At 37.2% G+C, this 22,028-nt stretch overlaps 1 protein-coding gene and 1 pseudogene across 1 annotated transcript in view; both read right to left on the bottom strand.

Annotated features, from left to right (window-relative positions):
* The window catches only part of MYO9A (myosin IXA), a 258,914-nt gene extending 238,696 nt beyond the window's left edge, over positions 1 to 20,218 (bottom strand). Inside the window, 1 exon segment of the mRNA XM_028507508.2 lies at positions 20,118 to 20,218. The gene's annotated coding sequence lies outside the window, so the exon portion shown is untranslated.
* Positions 2,188 to 3,675, bottom strand: LOC114492034 (annotated as a pseudogene).
* Positions 20,219 to 22,028: the final 1,810 nt, after the last annotated feature.

Raw genomic sequence — 22,028 nt, 5'->3', positions numbered from 1 at the left:
CCCACTAAAGAGTGGCAATCTTTTTCATCAGAGGTATCCACAGCTTTTTTTCTTTCCCTACTGACTTTCTCATCAATTTTCATTATTTGACTTCCTGTAAGAGCTATTTTCAACAATAATTTGAAAATGAGCAAGTAATCAAAGTTCTTTCTATGGAAGTAATTAATGTCACTGATACAGTAAGCATGCCAAGAGATATATATACGGAAGAGTGGCTCTAAAGAAAAGAGGATATCTAAATGATCAATAAGGATATGAAAAAAGAACATAACATCTGTTATAGATTAGATTATTCAAAAATATTCAGTACCTCCTAATGTCTGTTGGAGAAGTATGCCTTCAACCCCTTGAATTTGGGCTAAGCCACATGACTTAGTTTGAAAAGTGGGAGGTCAGCATACATGATGTAAACAAGGTCTTGAAATATGCTTAGCCAGCTAGGTATGCCTTCTTGCACTGTGTTGCCACCATGAGAACATGCTTCAAGCTAGCGTATTAGTCCCCAGTGTATCAGCTATATAGAGCAGGGCTGTCCCAGCTGACCCACAAAATCATGACCAACAAATAAATACTACTGTACATCACTGGCAATTTTCAAGTTGTTCATTAAGCAGTAATAGTAAACTAATACAATATGAGTCATCAAAGAAATGCAAATCAAAATGACAATGAGCTACTACCAACCCCCCACCAAAATGGCTTATGTCCATTAAAATATATGTACAAAAATATTCACTGCCATGTCATTCAAAAAATAACAGCCTAAAATAAAAAACAATGAAAATGTCCATCAACAGTAAAGTTAATAAATGGAATATATACAGTAATAAAGCATTCAAAAAAAAAACAAACTGTTCTGATTGGTGTGGCTCAGTGGGTTGGGCATTGTTCACAAACCAAGGGTCGCCAGTTTGATTCCCAGTCAGGGCACATGCCTGGGTTGCAGGTCAGGTCCCTGGTTGGGTGCATGTAAAAGGCAACCAATCGATGTTTCTCTCCCTCTCTTTCTCTCTCCCTCCCCCTCTCTCTAAAATAGATAGATAAAATCTTTTTAAAAACCTAATGATACAACAATATAAATTTCACAAACATGATGTTAAGTGATAAAAGCCAGGTACAAAAAGATACATATGGTATTATCCCATTATATGAAGTTCACAAACAATAAATAAATCTATGATTTATCAAGTTCAGAAGCATGGTTCCCTTTTGAGAAGATGAGACATGGAGGCAGAGCACAAAAAGAGTCATATGGAGTTTCATAAACATTTTATATCTTGATCTGGGAGGTGGATAAGCTGATATATACACACAATTTTTAAATTATGAACACTGAAGACTTGCACACTTTACTGTGTATCTCAAACAAAGAGGAAAAACTTTGGCATAACTAATGAGATTTGTTATTTAATGTTAAAATGGTATTTATGCAATAAATGTTGATTATCAATTTATATGTTGATTGCAATTATTCCTGTGTAACTTAAGAATGTATCAAAGGGGAGGTAGTTTAGGGGACTGAGTGGAGGGCTGAAAGGGTTAAGAGGCACAAATTGGTAGTTACAGAATAGTCATAAAGATGTAGATTATAGCAAAGGAAATATAGTCAATAATATCATAATAACTATGTATGGGGCCAGGTGGATGCTTGAAATATTAGGAGGACCACTCTATAAAGTAGACAATTTTCTAACTACTATGCTGCACATTTGAAACTAATACAGAATAACATTCAATGTAAACTGTAATTGAAAAATTATTTTAATGTCTCAAAATTACACTTTAATCACTAAGTACAGAAATTAATATCTATATGCTTTTATGTTTAAATATTACATTATTTTCCTAATTTCAAAATAAACTGATCTTTTGCCATTCTACTAGGACATAGTCTACCATATATACTATAACCAAAACAGGATGCTTAAAATAAGTTAAAAACTCCCCCTCTTCAAGCTATATTTCCATTGTTTTTAAAATGAGATTTTTTCTTAATTTACCAATATAATATGGATGGAATACTTATGAAGCTCCTGTGCTTTTATACATTAAATAAAAATTCCAGAAGCTTCAACTTGTTTACTCATTCTAATAGACTATAAAAAATGTTTATATTGTTTTACTCAACAAATTTTCTACTCTGTAATAACCCACTAACATTTACTCATAATTATTATTATTTTTTTTATCTTTCAATGAACTTTTTGTTGGCCTTCTGCCCTGCCAAGGGATGCCCCACTTCTGCTGCCTTTAATGCCTCAAAACTTTGATGTGTTGACCTCAAACACCACTCTGCCATCCACAATCCTGCGAGTCATGGTCTTCTGGATGGTTTGTAAGGAGGGGCTCTTGTCCAGGGTGTGAATGAAACTGAAGTCCTTCCCTTCTTCCAGTAGGGTGCGGTAGGTGGCAATCTCAGCCTCCAGCTTGACCTTGATGTTCAGCAGGGCCTCATACTCCTGGGCCTGGCGCTGCCCCTCTGCCCGGGTCTGGGCCAGCTCTGACTCCAGGTGCAGCAGGATCCCATTGAGTTGTTCCATCTGCATGGCATAGTGCATCTCCACCTCCCTCAGGCTCTTCTCCAAACTGACCTTCAGATTCCTCACGGAGTCCAGGTCAGTCTCCAAGGACTAGACCATACATCTCAATTCCGTGAGTGTCATCTCAGCAATGCCTGTCTCAGCAGTCTGCGAGATGACCGCTGTGGCGCTCTCTTCAATCTGATGGGACCAGTACTTGTCTAGCTCCTCTTGGTTCTTCCGAGCCAGCTCGTCACACTGGGCCAAGCTGTCTGCCATGATTTCGCTGAGGTCCTGAGATTTGGGGGTATCCAACTCCACGGTCAACCCAGAATTGGCAATCTGGTTTTAGAGGCCATTTACTTCCTCCTCATGGTTCTTCCTCATGAAGAACAGCTCCTCCTTGACAGCCTTGATCTCTGTCTCCAGCTGCAGCCGGGTGTGGTGTCATCAATTTTGGAGCCTACTGATGTCATTCTCCACAGACTGGCCCATGGCCAGCTCCATCTCATACTTGATTCTGAAGTCATCAGCAGCAAGGTGGGCATTGTCAATCTGCAGAACAACATGATCATTGTCCACAGAATTTGCAAAGATCTGAGCCCTCAGGTCCTCAATGGTCTAAAAATAATGCCCCCAGTTTCTGACCTGGGGTCCCTTCTTTTCTAAGTGTCCTGGGGTCCCTTCTTTTCTAAGTGTTCCCAGATTTTGCTCTCCAGTCTCCGATTATCAATCTCCAGGCTTCTCACCCTCTCCAGGTAGGAGGCCAGGCGGTCACTCAGGCGTTGCATAGTCTCCTTCTTGCTCTGGATGCCCTCTATGCCTGCCAGACCCCCAGCCATTCCAGTAGCCAGGGGCCCAGATCCCCAGCTGCCCCACACATTGGTGAAGCAGGACATGGAGGTCTGGGAGCCTAAGACTCCAGCACCTGTATAGACGTTGGCCATGCTGCTGGCCAGCTGGACCTGGTAGCTGGGCAACTGTACAGAACCCAGGGTCTAGTAGCTTGTGGAGAAGCTGGAGGGTGTGCTGAAGCTCATGTTGCTCAGGGAAGAAGGTGAGAAGCTGAGACTCAGGCTGAAGCTGCATTTACTCATAATTATAATACAATAGATTATTTGACACAAAAGCTAAGAATTCTACAATTCCTTACAATTCTTAATGAAAATACAAAAATTCTATTTTAATTCAAAATTATAAGTGATTTTTCCTAGGTCATTTACTCTGAGGTTCCTTTTGCTATCTCAACGATATATGCCTACAGTACTATCAAACACCCTTCCAGTACTCATGAAAAGGAAACTGTACTTCAAAGACCTCTCTCCCTTAGCTTTCATACTCTAAATAAATGTATTAAGTGAATGGTACTTCACCTTTCTGAAATTCTGTAACATTTTAGTTCATTTATAGCTTAAAGAAAAATATCTCATCTTTATTGAGCAGATAATTAGACAATGTGCTGTGTGCTTTATATTACCTCATTTAATAAGAAATGTGTGCTATTATCCCCATTTACAGATGAAGAAACCAATTCCAGAGAGGTTATATGATGATCCCAAGATAATATAACTTGTATGTGCATGATCTGGGGTTAGGAACCAGATCCCAAATTCTTAACCAATATACTACACCTATCACATAAATGAGAAATGTGACAGCAGTTAAAAAGAATAGCAACAAACACTCATATAGCATTTACTATGTGCTTACATCATTCAATTGTCATAACAACCCTAATTAAATGTGTACTTTTATCGTCCCCATTTTACAAGTCAAGAAATTGAAGCACATGGAGGTTGGCACTTGGCTAAGGTCACGGCCAGTAAATGTCACAGTTAGGACACTTCTAGGTCTAGCCCTAGATTTTGGGTTCTTAACCACCATTTACCTTGCCTTTTATAAACTGCCTTATATTACATTTTATAAGGTAAATGTCATATTTACCTTATGAAATCAAAAGCTTTTAGAGAGTAAAGATCAAGTCTGACCCCACTATACCTCACATTAGGTTTTTCTCTAGCATAAGGACTGGTAAGTAATAAAGGAGACCAGGAAGTACACTGTGGCCCTAAGAAAGGCTTCTATGCGGTAGCATTTTGCCTTGCCACTAAACTCCAAAATTGCATATCTAATTGCTTAGTGATATTTGCTGCTCTCCCCTACTAGTCTACAGCTTTTTGAGGATAATTTCTTTGTCTTTCTATCTGCTACACAATATCTGTACCTAGAAAAAACTCAAAAAATATTTGCTGAACACCCTGGCCAGTATGGGTCAATCGGTTGGAGTATCGTCCTGTAGACCAAATGGCTACAGATTCAATTCCTGGTCAGGGCACATACCCAGGTTGTGAGTTCGATCCCCAGTCAGGGCACATACCAGAAGGCAACTAATCAATGTTCTCACATCAGTGTCTGTCTGTCTCGCCCCCCACAAAGCAATGTCCTTAGGTGAGGATAAAAAAGAAAAAAATGTTGGCTGAATAAATATGTGAAACCCTTATCTCAAAGAGATGTACCTCACAATCCTTACTATCAATAGAATCAATAATATAAAAGAGATTCATAAGCAATCATGTAACTTGTGATGAACCACTTACCAAGCTGGCGAAGTAGATAGGAGAGTATGAAAAGTGACAGACAATAGAGACATACATCATACTCAGCAGTAAATATAGAAAAAGACATCTTTTCCTTAATTTCCTTAATATTCATAAATTTTTACTCCTTCAGTTTTTTCAAGCTACCTTTCATTTGAGCATCTCTTCCTTTGATTCCAATAGGAATAAAAGATTAGGAAAGTACATCTATGGGTTGATCTATTTATGAGCTCCATAAATGCATAGCTTGGAGGTCTTGTTGACAAGATATTCATTCAATGACTATAAAGTGTCCATCAAAATGTTGTGAGATTCAACATCACTTACCATATTCTTAAACCCTAGGAGTATGTTTCACTCTACTACTTTACCTGGTGAACACACGCTTCCACAATGTGACACATTTCAGGTACTTAGTAGCTTTTCAGATATGCACACTCTTAATCACCTGAATAGTTTCACAGGCATACCTGAAACTCAGATTTGAAGCCTCCACATGAATGATTCTGAGGGGCTTCAGAGTCATGAGAGCAGTAGATCCTTTTAACAGACCATCTGTTCTTGTCTACTCTAGGAGAAGTCCCACAGACTCTTTAGTCTTTGTCCCTACTACATTTTTTTATCTGTGCTGCCTTTCTACGCTTTGAACAATGATTCTAATGTTCCTCTTATTAACTGTAGTTGCTCAATTCCTTCAATACAGAGATCTTAACCAACATTCCAAAACTTTTCAACAATTAAGCATTCTAAGAATAAAAAAATACCAAGGAAACAAATGAACAAAGTAATTTTGGATATCTGTAAGTCCTCTTTCTGCAAAGAGCCAGACGTAAGTATTTTAGGCTTTGGGTCACATAAGGCCTCAGTCACATATTCAGAGTTTTTGTGTGTGCGTGTTTTCTTTTACTCTTTTAAATGTTTAAAAACTCTAAAAACCATTTTTAGCTCCCAGACAGTACAAAAACAGGCCACCTGCCAGAATTGGCCTGTGGGGAGCAGCTCGTCTATCATTACACTAGAGGGCTTAGGTATGCTTATTTTAGTTATCAGTAACACTCAGGAAAGCCTCTTCGAGGCAGCAAGAAGTCTATACAACATGAAGAAACAAACTGCTAACATATGGCTGAAATATTTCAAGCTAAGAGGAGAAAGTAGTACAAAATGACAAAATAAGAAACAAAAAGGAGGTTAGTGTGTCTGAAGCAAAGTATTCAAAGAGGAATATGGTAAAATGAGGTCGGACATAGGAAGGGGTTAGACTGTGCGCTACCTTATAATCTGGGATTTTATTCTAAAGGTAACAGAAAGGCTCTGGGTATTTTGTTTTGCTTTGGGATACAAGGAGTAATATGACTTGATTTATATTTTTAAGATATTACTCCAATTGCTTGAAAGAGAATGGATTAAAGGGAGGGAGAAGTAGAAGCAGGAAGACCAATTAGGAGATTGTTGCAGTAGTCCAGACAAAGACAATGGTTGTTAGATAGAGCAGTAGCAATGGAGACAGAAAGAAGTAGACTGATAGGGTGTGCATCCCAAACTCATTGAAACACTCTAGTAAATTTATTCCATACAGCCAACTTAGATCAGAGGTAGAAACAAACACAACACCTAGGTTTATTTCACTAAAAGCAACTGATTAAATAGAGGGAATACAGGGAAGAGGAAGAGCAGGTTTGTTTATGTTAATTTGTAGGTGTTGGTTTTGCTATTTTTTGGGAGGGAGAAGGAAATATGACTTAGTATGGGTTTAATAATAGTTAAGTCTAAAATTCCTACAGAATATGCAAATAGAAATATCATGTAAACAATTAGATATACAGTCTGAAAACCAAATGAGGAAAAGGCTAGAGATAATGCACATCTGGTAATCATCCACATGCGGTTGGCATTTTAAGCAATCAGACTAGATGAACTCACAGAGACTGTAGATAGAACTATGACCAAGCCCTATGCGTTGCCAATATTTAGTGACCCAGGAGAGAAAGAGAGGAGAGTCAAAAATAGAGCAGCTAATGACTTAAAAGCATATAGTAGTAAGAGTGGTAGTAACAGTAATAGTAATAATAGTTAACCCTTAGAATACTTATTATATGCCAAACCATTTAAGTCATTAAATCGCAGAACAACTTTGGAAGGTAAGCACTATTATCACCATTTTCAAATGAAACTGAAGAAGAAGATAAACAGCCTAAAGGATCATGAAAGAGAAGTATTTCAAGAAGTGGCAAATGTAGTCAGATAAGGATACAGAAATGACCTACAGATTTTTAAGTACGGAAATCATATGTGACCATTTTGTGCTTGACTTATGATTGTAACTGGCTGACTACAGGCATGTATCTCAATTTCCTCATGGGGTTAGTATGAGAGATAAATAAGTCAATGCATTAAAAGAACATAAAACGGTATCTGGCACATAGTAAGCAGCCCACTACATATTAGCAAGTTTTATTAATATAATAACAATAATAATAGAGTATTCCATTACCTACCTATAACCAGGTATCTTACTTTTCCTATTATAAATCAGTCATGGTTAGTAATCTATTTTCATAGTATTATCCTCTAATAATATGAATATTTAGGACATTGCAGAAATACAGCAAACCATTTGTTCCCAGAAGTTAAAACTAAGACACTGGTAACCACTACCCATCAAGTGTGACCTAACATTATTTATTGAATTTAAAATAATCCACCTTGCTCTGGTGTGGCTCAGTGGATTGAGTGCTGGCCTGTGAACCAAAAGGTCACTGGTTCAATTCCCCATCAGGGCACATGCCTATGCCCTGTGTTGCAGCCGGGTTCCCTATTCAGGGTGTGCAAGATGCAACAAATTGATGTATCTCTCACATCGATGTTTCTCTCCCTCTCCTCCCTCCCTTCCCATTGCTCTAAAATAAATAAATAAAATCTTTTTTTAAATCCAAGTATTTACCTCTAAATATCATAATACCAATACAAAGACCAACAACTTGCAACACTTGCTTCAAATACTTAAAGATCATTTAAGCAGCTCCTATAACTAAGATGAATCAAAAGGTGTACCTATCTCAAGCAACTACCAATGCAATTATCAAAGCCAATGAAACATCATAATACCATAGCCAAGGAATTCACTTGGCAACAGGCACTAGATCTAGGCATACCCCCTGTCCTAGTCAATTATTCATAGAGCCAACCTATCACATTTGTTCACATCTCAAGGGAATCTAGATTAAAATATCAATAACAGTCTCATAAGAACTAAGAGAAGAAATTGAGATTAGAAAGGCCACACTGTTATAACAAAAAAACTACATAAACTACAGCTGAGATTAGCTGTTTAGCAATGGTTCACCCTGACAATGATTTTATAGCAAAAGCCCCCTTCAGAGTTTAAAAAAAAAAAAAAAAAAAAAAAACAGTAATGAAGTATTTGAAAAAAAAAAACAGTAATGAAGTATTTGGACAACTTTGACAGATGGGATTAAGGTGACTGCTAACAAAAAGCTACCAACAGGAAATGCCAACAACAAATAATATGTAAATTTGGTATCACAGTCTGCTAAAACTAAAAGACTATCTACAAAGTTTTTTTTAAAAAATATAGGTAAATCAAGCCCTGGCTGGCGTAGCTCAGTGGATGGAGCGCAGGCTGGGAACCAAAGTGTCCCAGGTTCGATTCCCAGCCAGGGTACATGCCTGGGTTGCAGGCCATAACCCCCAGCAACCGCACATTGATGTTTCTCTCTCTCTCTCTCTCTCCCTTCCCTCTCTAAAAATAAGTAAATAAAATCTTTAAAAAAAAAAAAGACCCTCACTTTAAAAAAAAAAAAATATAGGTAAATCAGAAGTGGCTGTATGACATAGGACAGGTTATTTAACTTTCAATACTGGCACATAACCGCGGTCTAGTGCAGGGGGTCAAATCAAGTTTTTCTGTAATGGGACAGATAGTAAATATGTTAGATTCTGCAGATCATATGGACTCTTTTCCAACTGCTCGACTCAGTCCTTGTAATAGAAAAAGAGCAATTAACAAAAACCTATCCTCACGGCACCTGCCTTTTACTCATAAAAGCTAAAATCCAGGAAAAAAATAATCAATGGATAATTAAATTTGACTAGGCATTCCTGTGCTATAGTAATAAATAAGGAATCATACTATAATTTACAAGGAGTCCAAAAAAACACAGAATTTATTCATAAAAAATTGTGTATTTATTCTTACATATTTAAACTTTAGTCATGTTCAGTGTTCTCCATTTGATGTGATATACCTATCGAGATTTTTTTTCCACAGCTCAAAACAGTTTTTGAACTCATCAACTTTGATGCCTCTTAGTGCTTCTGTCAGTTTGTTGTTTTTTTGTTTTTTTCACCTCTTCCATATCATCAAAATGTTTCCCTTTGAGGACTTTTTTCATCCGGGGGGAACAAAAAAAATTGTTCAGGGTGAGATCAGGTGAATAAGGAGGCATGGGGCATAAGGTCCATGCCATTTTTGGTCAAAAACTGCTGAACATTCAGCGCAGTGTGGGCAGGTGCGCTCATAAATCAGCCAAAATGAAATGGGAAAATGCGCTGAAAGAGTATACCCATGGCTGGTTTGGCTCAGTGGATTGAGTGCCAGCCTGTGAACCAAACGGTTGCCAGTTTGACTCTCAGTCTAAGGCACATGCCTGGATTGTGAGCCAGGCCCCCAGTAGCAGGCACACGAGAGGCAACCACACACTGATGTTTCTCTCCCTCTCTTTCTCCCACCCTTCACCTCTATCTAAAAATAAATAAATGAAATCTTATTTTAAAAGTCTTCAAAAAAAATTCACTGAAGCCAAATGCAGTCTCCCACAACAACGCCTGCAGGTACACTGATATACATGGGTTCCTAGAACATTCACCTAGTGGGGGAAACCTATACTACAAGGAGCCTACCATCCAGAAGATAATTCAGTTGTTTCTTTTAGGAAGGGGACCACCTTCACTGGAAATGAGAAGGAAATTTAAAAGCAAAATTTAAATTACTTGAGCATGCCGGCAAATTTGTTAAGGTTATTAAAGAATTCCGAGAACACCACATTTTCAATCTATACAAATAAAGAAACTAATACAATTCTTAAACTAATTTTTTAAGATTTTATTTATTTATTTTTAGACAGAGGGGAAGTGAGGGAGAAAAAGAGGGAAAAAAGCGTCAAGCGTGAAGTTGCCTCTCCCACATCCCCCACTGTGGACCTGGCCCAAAACCCAGGCATGTTCCTGACTGGGAACAGAAAGAATGACCCTTTGGTTCACAGGTAGGCACTTAGTCCATTGAGCCACACCCGCCAGGGCAACAATTTTTCACTAATTTTTAACTCAACTAATAAAATAATGTCATGTTGATAATTTTCCTTCCAGATAGAATATAGAAGGTCACAAGAGTCACTCCACTATAAAAACAAGAAAAACTTGGACAAACTATAAAATCAATTTTTAACCCACTAGACAGCTGAAAATACAAGTCTAAATAAACTCAAATCCACAGAAGGACATACTCTGTCTAGGTAGAGTGACCACTTTCAATTCTAAGGCCACTGTGAACAAAGGGTTAAAACAACTCTATCAACCAATATGATGGACTAAAATCCAAAGGAGTACCAGAAGTAAAGGTAATCAATACAATCTAAAATTTCCTCCCTAATCAATTTTCATAGAGTTTGCATCAGTGTACATAAATCTAGGGGCAGACTAGGGAAGCAAAGTGGGATCTTCTAGAGAGTGAAAAACCAAGAACTCTCCATGATCTAGCTGTACTTAAATCTCAAGCTCTATTGTAGGGTGGAGACTAAATCAATACTCAAAACATAGAAAACCAAAATTAACTACAGCTGTAACCCAGCCCAGTTAGGATTTAATTCCGCATCATAATGAAGACATTAGCCCCTAACCCTTTTGTCCAAGGAGTCAGCATGTCTTTTTACAGGAGGAAGCAGTAATAAACTTCATTCTCAGTGTTATTTATATGTGTATATATGAAATAAAAATTATAAGATATTCAAAGAACCATAAAAATGTGACCAGCAGGCAAGAGAAAAAAGTCAAAATAAAGCCAACACATGATCCAGATGTCGGAATTAGTGAGAACTTTATTAAAAATCTTATTAAAAATTTTTGAGAAAAAATATGGATTTAATATACAGGGTCCCATAGAAGTAATGCCTGCTTGAGTATGGTCGGTAAGGTAATAATATGAGTGTAGTAATTTATAGTTTTAACTTGAACATTTCACCTAAAATGTCATGTGGTATGCTTGAGTATGATATTCTTATGTTACAAATTACATGCTTATGATTTTGTAATAAAAGATGTATTTCCAGCCAGGGTACATGCCTGGGTTGCAGGCCATAACCCCCAGCAACTGCACCATTGATGTTTCTCTCTCTCTCTCTCCCTCCCTCCCTTCCCTCTCTAAAAAAAAATAAATAAAATCTTTTAAAACAACAAAAAAAAGATTTTGTAAAAAGACTGCCAGCCAAGATGGAGGCGTAAGTAGACACACTGTGCCTCCTCCCACAACCAAAAGGACGACAACAATTTTAAAACAAAACAACCAGAACTGACAGAAAATCGAACTGTACAGAAATCTGACAATCAAAGAGGTCAAAAAGAAACATTCACCCAGGCTGGTAGGAGGGATGGAGATGGGCAGCACAGTGGAAAGGACTCACAGCAAGGCAGTGGCTGGAGGATGGGGGCGGGCAAGGCGGAGGCTGGCGGACAGGGCAGTCCCACATTTGTGTGCAGATAAACCAGAAGGAACAACTAGGGAGCAAGATAGTCTGCACAACCCAGGGTTCCTCAAAAAGTACAGGGAAATAAGGCCTCAAAACCTCTGACTGAAAACACCTGTGGGGGGTTGAGGTGGCAGCAGGAGAAACTCCCAGCCTCACTGGGGAGTTCGCTGGAGAGACCCACAGCGTCCTAGAACCTACACAAACCCGATCACCTGGGAAACGGCACCAGAAGGGCCCAATTTGTTTGTAGGTAGTGGGGAAAGTGACTGAAAACAGGCAGAGAGCAGAGCATTGTTCCCTCTCAAACCCCTTCCCCACATAGTGTCACAACCCCGCGACGTGGGTTGCCCCACCCTGGTGAACACCTAAGGCTCTGCCCCTTAATACGTAACAGGAGCGACAAGTAAAAAAAAAAAAAAAAAAAAAAAAAAAAAAGGCCCAAATGAAAGAACAGATCAAAGCTCCAGAAAAAATACAACTAAGGCACAAAGAGATAGCCAACCTATCAGATGCACAGTTCAAAACACTGGTAATGAGGATGCTCAAAGAAATGGTTGAATACGGTTACAAATTAGAGGAAAAAATGACAGATATGAAAAGTAAAATGAAGGTTATAAAAAGTGAAATAAAGGAAAATGTACAGGGAACCAATAGTGATGGGAAGGAAACTGGGACTCAAATCAACAGTTTGGACCAGAAGAAAGAAATAAACTTTCAACCAGAACAGAATGAAGAAAGAGGAATTCAAGAAAAATCAAGAGAGGCTTAGGAACCTCCAGGACATCTTTAAACATTCCGACATCCAAATTATAGGGGTACCAAAAAGAGAAGAGGAAGAACAACAAGTGGAAAAGTTATTTGAACAAATAATAAAGGAGAACTTTCCCAATCTGGCAAAGGAAATAGACTTCTCAGAAGTCCAGGAAGCTCAGAGAGTCCCAAAGAAGTTGGACCTGAGGAGGAACGCACCAAGGCACATCACAATTGCATTACCCAAGATTGAAGATAAGGAGAGAATCTTAAAAGCAGCAAGACAAAAGGAGAGAGTTACCTACAAAGGAGTTCCCATCAGACTGTCAGCTGATTTCTCAAAAGAGACTTTACAGGCAAGAAGGGGCTGGAAAGAAGTATTCCAAGTCATGAAAAGCAAGGACCTACATCCAAGATTGCTCTATCCAGCAAAGCTTTCATTTAGAATGGAAGGGCAGATAAAGTGCTTCTCAGATAAGGTCAAGTTAAAGGAGTTCATCATCACCAAGCTCTTATTATATGAAATGTTAAAGGGACTTATCTAAGAAAAAGAAGATAAAAAACATGTACAGTAAAATGATAGCAAACTCACAATTATTAACAACCACACCTAGAACAAAAACAAAAACAAACTAAGCAAACAACGAGAACAGAAACAGAACCACAGAAATGGAAATCACATGGAGGGTTATCAACAGAGGAGTGGGAGAAGGAGAGAGGGGGAAAAGGTACAGAAAATAAATAGTGTAGATGGTAGGTAGAAAATAGACGGGGAGGGTAAGAATAATATGGGGAATGTAGAAGCTAAAGAACTTATGACACATGGGCATGAACTAAAGGGGGAGAAGTGGGTGGGAGAGGGCGTGAAGGGTGGAGGGGAGTGAAGGATGGAAGAAAAAATAATAAAAAATAAATAAAATTACAGCAAGTTATTTTGTAGATAATAACATACAGATTATAAAGTTTATTTGGAAAGGCAAAAGATCCAGAATAGGAAACATAAATTGAAGAAGAAAAACAAGGTTGGAGAACCAAACTACAGGACTTTAAGACTTATTATAAAGCCACAGTCAAGATAGCTGGTATTGCCAAAAGAACAGCCAAACAGATCAACAGAACAGAAAAGAAAGCCCAAAAAGAAGACCCACACAAATATAGTCAACCAATCTTTGACAAAGGAACAAAAGGAAATTGCAATGGAGAAGGGACAGTCTTTTCAACAAATGGTGCTGGAATGATTGAACATATACACGGAAAAAAATAATACACAAACATGCACACATATACCTTACGTCTTTCACAAAAATTAATTCAAAATGAATCATAGACCTAAATGGAAAACGAAAACTATAAAACTTCTAGAAGACAGCACAAGGGAAAATCTAGACAACTTGGAGTTTGGTAATAAATTTTTAAATATCACACCAAAAGTAAAAACCGTAGCCCTGGCTGGCGTAGCTCAGTGGATTGAGCTCGGGCTGCAAACCAAAGTATCGCAGGTTCGATTCCCAGTCAGGGCACATGCCTGGGTTGCAGGGCACAGCCCCCAGCAACTACACACTGATGTTTCTCTCTCTCTCTCTTTCTCCCTCCCTTCCCTCTCTAAAAATATATAAATAAAATCTTAAAAAAAAAAGTAAAAACCGTGAAAAAAAAATTTACTTGGACTTCATTAAAATCTAATTCTGCTCTGATAAAGACACCTACTAAAATGAAAGACAAGCCAGACCGGAAGAAAATCCTTACAAAACTTATCTGAATAAGGATTAAAAATATAAAAAGTACTCTTAAAAAACCTAACAATAAAGAAAAAAACAACCCAATTAAAATGGGCAAAATGAGAAAAAAGGTCTGAACGCCTCACCAAAGAGGATCTACAGATGGCAAATAAGCATATGAAAAGTTGCTCAATATTATGTCATTAGAGAGCTGAAAATTAAAAGTGAGATGTTACTACACAGCTATTAAAATGGCAAAAATCCAAAACAATATCAACATCAAATGCTGGTGAGATCTAAAGCAACAGGAATTCTCATTCACTGCTGGTGGAAATGCAAAATAAACCACTTTGGAAGACAATTTGGCAGTTTTTTTATAAAACTAAACACAATCCAGCAATCTTACTCCTTGATATTTACCAAAATGAGTTGAAAACTTATAATTATACAAAAATCTGTACACCAATGTTCACAGCAGCTTTATTCATAACTGCCAAAACTTGGAAGCAACCAAGGTGTTCTTCAAAATGTGAATGGATAAACAAGCTACAGTATATTGTATTATATACTATATGGATATTATATATAATATGTATATACAGTATATTATATACTGCATTATATAATGATTATATACAGTATAAATCATTAGTCAGTGACAAAGGAAGATGAGCTATCAAGCCATGAAAACATATGGAGGAATCTTAAATGTATATTACTACACGAAAGAATCCAATCTGAAAAGGCTTCATACTGTTTTTCCCCAATTACATATTTTCAAAAGACAAAAATATGAAGACAGTAAAAAGATCAGTTTGGCAGGGGTTCAGAGGAGGGACAGAAGGATGAATAGGTGAAGCACAGAAGATTTTAAGAAAATGAAACCCATCAGTAAGATGTTATAATAGTGGAGATGTGTCTTTATACATTTGTCAAGTGCTACAAGATGAATAACACAAATAGTGAACCCTAATTAATAATGTATTAATATTGGCTCATCATTTATAACAATCAGACAATACTAATGCAAGATGTTAATAACAGAGAAAACTGGAGGGGTGAGGTAAAGAAAGTATATCTCTCTGCACTTTCTACTTAATTTTTCTGTAAACTTAAAACTGCTTTTTTAAAAATCCATTAATTAAAAATATTTTTTTACATTTTTATAAAGTTATCAAACTGTACACTCGAAGATTTAGGTTAACAATATGTAAAAAAAAACCTTAACTTTCAAAAATAAAATACTAAATGATTCTTTAAATCTTGTATTTGAAAACGAATACACAAAAAAAGATAGAAGTTTATGTTATTTTAAAAGAGGATGCCCTGGCTGGTGTGATTCAGTGGACTGAGTGCCGGGCCTGCAAACCAAAGAATCGTCAGTTCAATTCCCAGTCAGGGCACCTGCCTGGGTTGCAGGCCCAAGTCCCCAGTAGGGGGTGCGCGAGGGGCAACCACACATTGATGTTTCTCTCCCTCTTTCTCCTTCCCTTCCCTGAAAAGGGCAGCACTAGGAAAGTAATAGTATAGAAAACACCACCACAGTGAAGAGAACAGGATGGAAGTGGGGGGGGGGGGCGGCGGGGGAATAAGCTTAATCTGAGTGCCTTCACCTTTCTTAGGAGAGTTTACATTAATTTTTAAGTTGGCTATTTCTATGCAAGCTTCAGATTTTGAAGAATTTCACGAAATTTAAGAATAAACATCCTTGGCATAAACTAACATTGGACATACATCTTTATCTGTAAATATTTCCACACCTATAGGAATTTTAAATCATTCAATTGTGAATGACCAGGAAAGGAACAAGTACTATTTGCTGATTCCTAGTTTATCAATAACTCCACCCTTACAATGATTATGGTATTTCTATTGGACCCTTTACTTTCATTATTTAGCTGACTCCTAGACTCCCTTCCTCCCCCAGAAAAAAAGAAACCCACAAAAAAAATCTAGTGTAGTGTCTGACACCCTGATGAATACAACATTCAACAGCATCCATTATTTCAGAATATGCAAAGAATTGAGCTGAGATTACTATTTTGACATGGATAAACTACCAAAACTTTCTCATGCTTGCCTTTTCTTTCTTATATTCTTTTCATTATGCCTTTCTCTAGACAAAATTTAGCTTCTATTGTGTCCAGTTGATGGTATTACTGCTGTTATGGACCAAATTGTGTTCCCCCAAAAAACACATGTTGAAGCCCTAGCCCTCAAAGTATTTGGAGACAGAACCATTAATATGGTAGCTATGCTTAAATGAGGTGACAAGGGTAAAGATCCTAATTCAACAAGCCTGGTGTCCTTACAAAAAGAGGAAGAAATACCAGGGATGCAAGCACACAGAGAAAACTCCATGTGAGAACATAGCCAAGGGGAAGCCCCAGGAGAATCCAAACCTGCCATTACCTTGATCTTGAACTTTCAGCCTCCAGAACAGTGAAAAAGTAAATTTCTGTTGTTTAAGCCACCCAGTCTGTTATTTTGGTATGATAGCCCTAGCAAACTAATACAGCTATATACCAGTCTTCAGTACACAATTCTTAATACATCTTAATTGACACTGTATTATAATGGAGTCTACAGGATACAAAGTCTAGTTTCCAGCCATTGTCTAAGAAATACAATGTCCTCTGTGCCTAGTGTCATATATACATGGCTTTGTTTTATTTTTCCAACAGACTCAAATATACTCAAGTTCCTTCCTCTTCCATCCCTTCAACTATAATCATCTCTGTTCTCTTAATATTTACCACCATTGTCAGAGGTCTATTTTCCAGCACACTATCCAATTTGTAATCTGACATATTTGTCAACTTGCCACTGATACCTCCTTCCCCCTCTCCACTCCTTTATCAGCTGCCTCATGTATACTTCTCAGCCTTGGCAGTGTTGACAATTAGGCATTCAGAAACATCACCAACCAATGAAAGCACTTCTGGTTAGTGAACAAACCATTAACATGCTGGTTTCTGTTGATTATTACCCACACCAGAAGGCTGTTTTTTGTTTGTTTGTTTGTTTGTTTGTTACTGCAGCTGTCCCATGAGTTGGGAAAATTCAAACGTTAACTCTACATAGATTATTTACAGTGAAAAACGCTTCTCTTCACATATATCAAGAGAGTACAGCTTCAATGACTACCATCAACAAAACATGAGCTAAGAGTTGACTTCTCTACTTACATTGATAAATCTGTGTTCATTTATCCAGTCATCCAGCCTCCTTTCTCTGACCAATAATGTTCATTTTGCAAAGCAACAGCCTTCCAGAGTATTATCCCTTACCAATTTACTCAAGAATAAAGCCTAAAATTCTGTTCTCATTAGAATGAGAATAGCTAAGTTACACTTCAAAATTGTTCATCAAATAATGCCTTACTGCCTGAAGAGTCAAAATATGGCAAATGAATCATTTTTATTCCTTCAAAATCTTGATCTTATCAACAGAAATGTTGCCAGACAACGTTCAGAAAAATTCAATCCTGAAAGTTTTCTTGGGTTTTGATCCTTCTTAGAAGGTGTCATTATTCACTATATGTCTAAAACTAATTATGCCAATAGCTTCAAGTGGGATTATAATCTTACTTCTGTTTTGTTAAACGGTGAGATAACAATGCCAAATTAATAACTAATAAAGACTGAGTATTCATGAAAAGTTACCAGTTTTATGTAAAAGTACAAATTAATCATTATTTTACAGCTTAGTAATCATTATTTTACTGCATAGAATCAGATAGCAAGTCACAAATTACTTATTAGCATTTACTTACTAATAAAATTTCAACTATTCAAACTTTTAGAAGTCATTCTACAAATCCAAGTTTCCAATGAACTGGAATTTCAGCTCTTTAAGCATTAGAAGTTGTTTTCAAATACTCTGGATGAAATTATTTCTACAACATATTTCAAAGTTTGTATCTTGTTAAGCAGGGTATACTGAATATAATTTATGCTTTTCTTAAGAATTTGGAAAATTTCAACAAATGTCAATTTTTGTATGACAGTGACATTCATAGAAACTACCGATATATATGAGCAAGGTAGTCAGTCTGCCCCCATCCTTAATATCACAAGATTGGTTTTCTTTTAGTTCACAGAAAAGCTTTTCCTGCTATCAGTTAACAACCTACAAATGCTCCTCTGTTTCACTGCTGCCTCTATTCCATGAGATCTTAAAAACCAAATACTTATTTGAATTGTCTAAAATAAGACTAACTTCTAAATGAAAAGCCTGAGGGATTCTTATATGAGTACAGAAATGTTAACCACACATTTTCATAAAATTTCTGTTAACTATTTAGGGAACTTTTTTTTGGCAACACAATCTTATGGGAAAAACATGTGCTTTATAGTCATACAGAGGGGTTCAGATCCTCCTTTTAACACTTAGCTGTGTAATCCTGGAAATAATCCATCTTCCCTAAATGTTTGCATATTTACTATAAGAAATTACCATCATTTCCTAACTCAGATGCTATGAAATTCAAAGTGATATTATATATAAAAAACAATGATTGCTACCAAATAGGCCCACAATAAAGGTGTACTTTTATATTTGATTTACATAGTTAAGATGGCAAATTTACTAAATTTTACTGTCTTTTAAACAGTCAACATAATTTTCCATTGCTTTTTCAACACTTTTTACTTCTTAATATCTGTATGTTTTCCCCTGCCAAATAGTTTTTGAGTATTTCATGCTTTTTTTGTCCTCTGTAACTGAAATACTTCTCCTGCATGACCCAAGCGCCAGAAATCCTTAAGACTGTACTGTGATCATGGAAAAAAGTGTGCAATACTAATTGCTCACATTCTTAGATCATAAATAAGATCCCTAAAGTCAAAGTCTCTGTGTGCTACTTACCAATAACTTTGAAGCAAGCTACTCTCTCTCTGAGTCTTAATTTCTTCGTATTCAAAAAAGAGTACCAATTTCCAATAATATGGCCAATTAACTAGAACAAAATACCCACTGAAATTTTTTACACTAAATAAAATAGAAAATACATATTCTTAAAAGTATCAAAGGGCTGAATGACAGTAAGGAATTGTAAGACACAAGAGCAGGCAGGAATTCTAACAGGTAAGCAGAGTGCTGAAACTTAGTTTGCCCCTGACCAAAGCCCAAATTGGGCTTTGATTTTCACAGTCTCATAAAGATAAAAGCCAAGCCAAGGGCCCACTCTAGGTAGTAACTCTCATAGGAGACCCTATACCATACAACTGGAACCCACAAAATGAACCAAAGCAAATGTGATCCATTTTAACCTATCTCCTAAGAACTGTGAGGGAAGTTGCTTTGCCACTGAGCTGTAGAGAAAACGGAAAGAAGAGTTCCTGACAAGTTACTACTTTTTCTGTAAAGGGCCAGATATAAATACTTTAGGGTTTGGAGGCTATATGATCTCTGTTGCAACCACTCAACTCTGTCACTGTAGCATGAAGAGAGTCACAGACATCACAAAAGAAACAAATAAACGTTCCAATAAAACTATTTAAGGCTACTAAAATTTGAGTTTCTTGTCACAAAATATTATCCCTATTCTCCAATTATTTAAAAATGTAAAAACCATGATTAACTTGTGACCTTACAAAAACAGGCAGTACAGGTCACATGACACACACCACCACCTCAGCTACCACTACTCTACACACACATACAAATATGTGACCTTAATTCACATTGCCTGAGTAACACAAAAAGCCCAGGTTATAGCCCCATGGACTGAAGGGCTGCCAGTTCAATCCCCCATATCAGAGCACACACCTAGACTGCAGGTTCAGTCCACGATCAGGGCACATAAGGGAGGCAACCAACCAATGCTTCTCTGTCACATGGATGTTTCTTTCTGTTTCTCTCTCTCTCCCCCCACCCTTTCTTTCTCTCTCTCTCAAAGCATTGAAAAAGTGTCCTTGGGTGAGGATTAAAAAAAAACAAACAGGTTATTACATCTAGAAGATACATGCACAAATGTCACCCAAAAAAGTCCCAAGAAAAGGCATTCTTTACAACATGAAGGAAACAAAGCACCATGAAAAGATAGAAATAAACATGCAAAAACTTCAGATAAAGGAAATGATCATACATAAAATATTTGCTTATCAATGTTACAGGAATAAACAAGTCTTAAAATATCTGAAAGGGACAAGAACCACAAAAATTTACTTGGAAGATTTGAAAAAGAACTAGAAAGAATTTATAAAATTGTAAAACACAACTGAAATTAAGTAGAACAGTTGAAGAGAAATTAGTGAATTAAGAAACATCTAAAAAAAATACCCATTATGAAGAAAATAGAGAACAAGGGTAAGAAATATTATATTACTTGTAATATGTATGTAAATCAGAAAACCAGAAAAAAAAAAAACAGGGCACTGAAGTCATAATATCATTTTCTGTGAAAACAAACAGAAACCAGTAACAAAAAGATAACTAAAAATAACAAATGGTATCTTTCACACCAATATATATACCATCCCACATACCCTTCTACAATGTGGCAATGACACTTTTCTCTAAGTTCTCTCCCCCTTGAACTTGGATGGACCTTGGTAACTGTCTAGACCAGTGATTTTTTTTTAAGATTTATTTTTAGAAGGGAACGGGGTGGGGGAGGGGAGAAAGAAAGGGAAAGAAACTTGTGTGGTTGCCTCTCACCTGCCCACTACTGGGGACCTGGCCTGCAACCCAGGTATGTGCCCTGACTGGGAATCAAACCGGCAACATTTTGGTTTTGCAGGCTGGCACCAGCCAGGGCTAGGCCAGTGATTTCTTTCAAACTTTTTCATCTCATGGCACACATAAACTAATTACTAAAATTCTGCAGCATACCAAAAAATACATTTTGGCCAATCTGACAAAAAAATGGGTATAATTTTGATTCATTCACACTAGATAGCTATTATTGTATTGGTTGTTGTCATTTTTTATTGACAATCTAAGAGAAAAGAGGTCAGTGCCCCTACTAATAGTCAGGTACTGCATGCTTTAAAAATTCTTGCAGCACACCTGTTAAAATTTGCTGGTCTATACCAGGAGAATGCAGCAAAGTGAGGCTGAGTGACTTCTGAGAGTAGGTCATAAAGAGCAAACAGCAGCATGGCTTCTACTTGGCACTTTTTCCCTCAGGAATTCTAGTGGTCATCCCGTAACAGCACTTAAAGAGCTCCATGGAAAAATCCACATGGAAAGGAACCGAAGAACTGCCAAGCTGAACAACTCCTGAACTCCAGACCCACAAAAACTGTAAACAGTAACGACCCACCAAGTTTTGGGTTTAACTTGAAATGCCGCAACGTTATAAATAATTAACATACCAAAAAATGCTCACATAGATGTAAATGTAAAACTACAGTTCCAAATAATCCAAGTAACAAAAAAGTAAATTAAAAATATTTTGAACTATGCTCTGGCTGGTGTGGCTCAGTGGATTGAGCACTTACTTGCCTGCAAACCAAAGGGTTGCTGGTTCCATTCCCTGTCTAGAGCACCTGCCTGGATTCCAGGCCAGGTCCCCAGTTGGGGCTGCACAAGAGGTAACCACACACTGATGTTTCTCTCCCTCTCTTTCTCCCTCCCTTCCCCTCTCTAAAAATAAATAAATAAAATCTTTTAAAATATATATTTTTGAACTAAACTATAACAAAAATACTACATTTCAAAACTTGAAAAATGCAG

The sequence above is a fragment of the Phyllostomus discolor genome, chromosome 1 (genome assembly GCF_004126475.2).
Source record: "Phyllostomus discolor isolate MPI-MPIP mPhyDis1 chromosome 1, mPhyDis1.pri.v3, whole genome shotgun sequence".
Lineage (NCBI taxonomy): Eukaryota > Metazoa > Chordata > Mammalia > Chiroptera > Phyllostomidae > Phyllostomus > Phyllostomus discolor.
This window is presented reverse-complemented; position numbering and strand designations above follow the sequence as displayed.